Source organism: Lynx rufus, unplaced genomic scaffold (genome assembly GCF_022079265.1).
Source record: "Lynx rufus isolate CCGP_SWC_20201006 ecotype Redwood Valley unplaced genomic scaffold, mLynRuf1.p SCAF_11, whole genome shotgun sequence".
Classification (NCBI taxonomy): domain Eukaryota; kingdom Metazoa; phylum Chordata; class Mammalia; order Carnivora; family Felidae; genus Lynx; species Lynx rufus.
The window spans coordinates 35,142,186-35,148,996 of record NW_025814825.1 but is presented as its reverse complement, the minus strand read 5'-3'; the positions used below and the strand labels follow the sequence as shown (position 1 = coordinate 35,148,996).

At 44.1% G+C, this 6,811-nt stretch overlaps 1 pseudogene; it reads left to right on the top strand.

The window, feature by feature from the left end:
* The first annotated feature begins 4,180 nt into the window (after nucleotides 1–4,180).
* On the top strand, nucleotides 4,181–5,953 carry LOC124506184 (stress-induced-phosphoprotein 1-like; annotated as a pseudogene).
* The last annotated feature ends 858 nt before the right edge of the window (nucleotides 5,954–6,811 follow it).

Genomic DNA, 6,811 nt, shown 5'->3' with positions numbered 1-6,811 from the left:
TTCCACTTCAGCCTCAGTAGGGGAATCTCTGGGAGGACAGCTGCCACCAGGAGGCAGCCGGGTGCTTTGTGGACTCTGGATGACTGCAGTCTCTGGGAGTGTACCTACGTTTCTATTCCATCCTTCCCCACCTCACCCCCAGCTCAGCCGTGACTTTCTACCGTTCACTCCTAATCTTGCTTTGTTAAAGTAGCTAAACTCTAGAAACGTTTAAAAACCCTTTCTAAATGTAAAAAGAATCCATAGTGTAACATACATCCTGCCTTCCTAGTTAATTGCAGTTACAAATTAATTCTTTCTTCCTTTAAAAACCTGAATTTAGCTTAAAAGTTCCTGCCACTCACTCATTGACCTGGGTGCCCCTCCCCTCCCCTCCCCGCATTCCCTCCTGCCCTCTATCTGTACTGGCTCTTTGCTCCCTTTCTCCCCACCCTTTCCTTCCTCTGCTTGTCACCATGGTTACATGGGGACCTGTTTCTGTGGTGCCCTCTTCCATAGCTTGCTTCTGAGGTAATTTCCCCAGTGAATTCCAGCTCCTCTCAATTATCTCTGCCCTCATCTTCCTCCAATGAAGAAAAAAATCAGGGAGAGAGAGAGATTGGAAATCCCAGCTTCTCAGATATCAAAATTCTATCTGTAACCAGGAGATTTTCTCCAGGTAATGTTACCTCTTTATTTGGTTTTCTTTTTTTGGGAGGAAAAGCCATTCTTGTCCCCATGCCTCTTACTCTGCTGTCATCCTAAATCCACATGTAACATTTAATTAATTAAGTGCCTTTTGGCCTTGAGGCTATAATAACACCCAGCAATTGTTTTCTTCTTTAAATGCCTCCAATTCTGGAAGTTAAAAGGGTCCCTTCAGGACAGAAAAAAGGAACCAAACCAAGAACACTGGCTCTGTCATGTGGGGGAGGCCTCAGTGTATAAAGCATCAGCCTGGTCAGTCTAGGTCCCAGTGAGAGGTTTTGCAGGACAGCCTTGAACTGTGTCATGAGGTGGTAAAACTAAAGGTCCCCAGAAGAAGAAACTTTCCAAGAGAGATGGAGTGGAAAAGTCTCCAACAGTTTTCAAGCAGCAAAGATGATTCTAAAAAGCCCTAGGTACAATAACACAGAAGCAGAGATGAGAAACAGCAGAGTTTTGGTTAAGTATCTGGCTTTTGATTTGCTCGGTTTTTGGTACACTGAGATTCTGTGAGTTAGGTAATTTTCCATGCTCCTCATGTACTACAGGATAACCTACTCAAATTATGCAAATGATCACTGCAAGGAAGAGGCAGAATTGTGTTAGTGTCTTCTATAATTCTATTGAAACTATGATTCGTAATGTCCATTCTCAAAGAAGACTTGCATCAAATGAACATGGTACAACATGTTTTTTAATGTCATGAAAGGCTGTAACCCACAGAAATACTTAGAATCCCCATGTCCTCACCCACCCACTCCCCTTCCACAGCTGCTTCTGGGCCTCTCTCTTCTAAAACACAGATTTGAACATCCTCCTTCAGCCTGCCCTGTGAGTTTCTTTATGTTATTTTTTCAATACGGCTTCATGAGAGTCCCCAAAACAGGACCCTGCTGGGAGGAGCGTGGGAAAGGAAGAAACAGAATAGAAAAAAGCAGAACCTTCTTTAGCTCATAGGGCCAGGGAAAGGGCTGAAAATACATTGACATCAACATTTTTACCTGATTAGACTTACATTTTTGATAACAAAGTTAGCCGTAATTTCCTTTAAGCATCTGAGCATCTACCCACACTCATTGGGACAGTCATCATAATAGCAATAATTCTTAGTGGTATGCCCTACTTGACCCTCCTCTACTCGTGAAGTTTAAGGAGTCTTGCTGTGTTCAAGGACAGTAAAATTCAACTATACTGAGTCATCTCTGGCTTAACCAAAGAAGAAAGGGAGGATGAAACAGGTCCTCTCTTTGTGTGTATTGCCCCTTGCCCATACTCACTACCCTCTGATTAAGAACACTGACCTTCTGGAGAAGAAAACGGAGGGCAAGAGATCTACTGGGAAGATGAGAGCAAAGTGTTTATATTATGTGTCTTTGTTGTGGAGGTGGTGGACATTGGTGGCACAAGCAATGCAATGGTAAATCTGTTAGGGCATAGGGAAGGATGGTGGCTGTTTCAGGCTGAATTTAATGAATTGTTTATATCTTGATTGAGTCATTAGACATTTATGTTCTAGTCTTTTTTTTTTTTTGTCTGGTTTGGCTTTATTTTTTTTTATATATATATATGAAATTTATTGACAAATTGGTTTCCATACAACACCCAGTGCTCATCCCAAAAGGTGCCCTCCTCAATACCCATCACCCACCCTCCCCTCCCTCCCAACCCCCATCAACCCTCAGTTTGCTCTCAGTTTTTAACAGTCTCTTATGCTTTGGCTCTCTGCCACTCTAACCTCTTTTTTTTTTTTTTCCTTCCCCTCCCCCATGGGTTCCTGTTAAGTTTCTCAGGATCCACATAAGAGTGAAACCATATGGTATCTGTCTTTCTCTGTATGGCTTATTTCACTTAGCATTACACTCTCCAGTTCCATCCACGTTGCTACAAAAGGCCATATTTCATTTTTTCTCATTGCCACGTAGTATTCCATTGTGTATATATACCACAATTTCTTTATCCATTCATCAGTTGATGGACATTTAGGCTCTTTCCATAATTTGGCTATTGTTGAGAGTGCTGCTATGAACATTGGGGTACAAGTGCCCCTATGCATCAGTACTCCTGTATCCCTTGGATAAATTCCTAGCAGTGCTATTGCTGGGTCATAGGGTATGTTCTAGTCTTTAGCTCTGTGTGATTTAAATTGCTTTTCTGACTGTTCCTCTTGGGATGAGCAGCCTTTGGAAGATTAATTTTCCAGGAGGCAGGCCAGTGGATTGATTTCAGAGAAAGAATATCATCAATGGGAAGGAAATCTCTTTCCCCAAACCTCCTTTCCCACTTTAGCTGTACCTTTTCTAGGGACTACCCTGTGTCGTCCTGGTCTCCTGGAGCACAGATGTTCACAGTAGTGGGCACAGGGTCACTGGAGCCACCTGCACAAGTAATCTGGTTCTGCTGCCCTCTGCTGGCCACAGTGGTCATGTTCTGCTTGTTAACCATTGGTCATGTCCCTCTCCCCCAGGAGGCTGCAATTCTTACCCTTCAACTCTTCTTCCTCCACAATTCACAGTAAGAACCAAACCGTCTTATTTATTAAGGAAGGTGGCATGGGGCCAGGTTGCAGCTTCCACATAGAGTTTATCTAACATGTCTGAGTGAATGATTCTGGCACCCATCACAATGGATAATGGGTTATTTCTGGGAAAGGCCCTGAAATATGTGCAGGAAATGTCTGAGCTCATCAAATATGCCCTGACTCATTCAATTTGTTATCAACGGTGATATCTCTTGACCTTGCCCCCGCATATTATGATAGTTTCTATTTGGGGGCCTCTAAACACAAAGCCACTTTTTGTAGCATAATAATAGTTATTATTATTATGATTCATCTGCTATAGCATCCTTGAAGCAGTACCTGAGCACTGCAGAAATCTCAAATCTCAGCATCAGGTTGACCTTTTAAACTGAAAGTAAAGGGGAGAAGATTTGGAAAGATGCTGATGGAGGTGAAATCAGGCATCCTGGAGATAAAGGAGACTGGGTTTAGATAGCCCAATGTGCTGGGTTACCAGGAACCAGTATACCTGCCAGATTTTATAGTATATTGTAGACCTCCTCAGAATCTTGGGCTGGCCCCTCTGGCCCTTCTTAGCACACTAATGCAGTACTTCTGGGAGGATCCACCTACCATGTAACCTTTCTTCTTTGTCATGGAAGAACCTTTTGGCAGATGTGTGTATATAAAGGTGGTCTGCACTTTGCCCCTACACCAGTGTAAATATTATAAACATGACCATCTGGCTCATATCATTGATGACTACAGGGCATACTGGACTCAGATTAGGAGGACAAGACAGTAAAATCTTCATCAAACCAACAGTGACATCTCCAAGAGATGGCTGAGGTGGGGTGGGGGGAGCTTAGGCCCTTTTAAGCTCCATATTTGGGAAAACTTCCCTTTAAAAAAGTTATCTACGTATTAAATGCAAATAGTTCTTAAGAATTGGGAATGTGAAGTGGATAGAATCGATTCAATGCGGTTCTGGACCAGGCTATGGAGCAGGTAAATAAGCTAAAAGAGAAGGGCAATAAGGCCCTGAGAGCTGGCAACATTGATGATACATTATAGTGCTGCTCTAAAGCAATTAAGTTAGATCCCCAGAACCACATGCTCTATAGCAATTGCTCAGTGGCCTATGCCAGAAGGCTTATGAGGATGGTTATAAAACCATTGACTTAAAGCTTGATGGAGGCAAGGGCTATTCACGAAAAGCAGCAGCTCTTGAGTCCTTAAACCGATTTGAAGAAGCCAAGTGAACCTATAAAGAAGGTTGAGAACATGAAGCAAATAATCTCAGCTGAAAGAGGGCTTACAGAATATGGAGGCCCAGGTGGCAGAGAGGAGGTTCCATGAACCCTTTCAACATATCCAGTCTGTATCAGAAGTTCGAGAGTGATCCCAGGACAAAGACAATGCTCACTGATCCTACCTATCAGGAAATGATAGAGAAGCTGTGAAACAAGCCATCTGACCTGGGCATGAAACTGCAAGGTCCCCAGGTCATGAAGACTCTCAGTGTCCTCCTGGGAGTCGATCGGGACAGTATGGATGAGGAGGAGGAAGGTGCAATACCTCCACCATTACCTCCTCCCAAAAAGGATACCAAGCCAGAGCCAATGGAAGAAGATCTTCCAGAGAATAAGAAGCAGGCACTGAAAGAGAAGGAGTTGGGGAATGAATCCTACAAGAAGAAAGACTTTGATACAGCCTTGAAGCACTACGACAGAGCCAGGGACCTGGACCCCACCAATAGGACTTACATGACCAATCAAGCATCTGTGTACTTCGAGAAGGGCGACTACAGTAAATGCCTAGAGCTTTGTGAGAAGGCCATCAAAGTGGAATGAGAAAATCAAGAAGAATATCGACAGATTGCCAAAGCTTATGCTCGAGTTGGCAATGCCTACTTCAAAGAAGAAAAGTACAAGGATGCCCCCCATTTCTATAACAAGTCTTTGGCAGAGCACTGAACCCCAGATGTGCTCAAGAAATGCCAACAGGCAGGAGTAATGGGGTGGCTCAGTCAGTTAAGCATCTGACTTGGGCTCAGGTCATGATCTCACGGTTTGTGAGTTCAAGCCCTGTGTTGTGCTCTGTGCTGACAGCTCAGAGCCTGGAGCCTGCTTCTGATTCTGTGTCTCCCCCTCTCTCTGCCCCTCCCCCACTCGTACTCTGTCTCTCTGTCTCTCTCTCTCCCTCAAAAATAAATAAACATTAAAAAAAAAAAGAAATGCCAACAAGCAGAGAAAGGAGCAAGGGTGACTGGCCTATAGAGGAGAAGAACAAAGGCAATGAATGTTTTCAGAAAGGGAGGATCCCCAGACTGTGAAGCATTATACAGAAGCCATCAAACGGAACCCAAGGGATTCCAAATTGTACAGCAATCAAGCTGCCTGCTACACCAAACTCCTGGAGTCTCAGGTAGTGCTCAGGGACTGTGAGGAATGTGTCCAGCTAGAACCAACCTCCATCAAGGGTTTCACAGGGAAAACATCTGCCCTAGAAGAGATGAAGCACTGCAGGAAAACCGTGGATGTCTACCAGAAAGCCTTAGAACTGGATGCCAACTGTAAGGAGGCTGCAGACAGTTACCAACACCGTATGATGGCCCAGCACAACTGACACCACATGCCAGAGGTGCAGCAGATAATGAGTGACCCCACCATGCAGCTCATCCTGGAACAGATGCGGAAGGACCCCCAGGCACTCAGTGAGCACATAAAGAATCCTGTAATGCACAAAAGATTCACCAGCGAGAGCTGGTGAATGTGTGGGTCTGATCACAATTCAGTGATGATTTGCCCATCATCCCTTTCCTTTGCCCACATGTGAACAGAGGAGCTGGGGCCACAGTGAGCAGCACAGAGCAGAGGGGAGAATAGGGGAAGGTGAACAACTTCTATTTATATAGACATATGTGGAAGGTAGAGAGACTCTCACTCACGTTACTCATATTGAGGCTGCCTCTGGGCCCTCCCAGCCCATGCATGGTTTCTCCTGTGGCCCTTGGGTTCCATGTTCCCTTCCCTACCCTCAGTCACTGTCTTAGCTGCTCTCCCATAGTTGGTTATTTTTTATTTGGGACAGTTTGTATGTATGGGGAGGGGAGGGTTTTCTTCCGGACCTCAGGTCCCAACTATCTTCACATTGTTAACTCCACATGCCCTTCTCCAATAAAGCAAGCCAGCCAGGCATGGTTGTAAAATTAAAAAAAAAAAAGGTGGGGGGAAAATGAAAATAGTTTTTAAAAATCAGATAAAGAATTCCAAAACCAGTTGTAGCAGTCATGCATACTTTGCCATGGCTCTTTTCCCCTCTGATGTAGTAATGTCCCATTTGGTGCTATCTCATCAATGCATGCATCCATGTATGCAGATTGTGATGACTTGGAACTGTGCTGTCAGTAATGTGAACAAGAAATAAGTCTTTATTATTTTAAGCCAGTAGTATTTGAGTGCCACCAAAGTATGACCAAATAACCCACCTTATTCTGACTGATAACAATCAGTATAAGTACATCAATGTAAGTCAATCACTAGGGTTCTGATTGCAGAGAGACCTGGTTTGAACCCTGGTTCTGCTGTCTGTTAGCTACATGCCTTGGGCAGGCTTCTGTACCTCTCT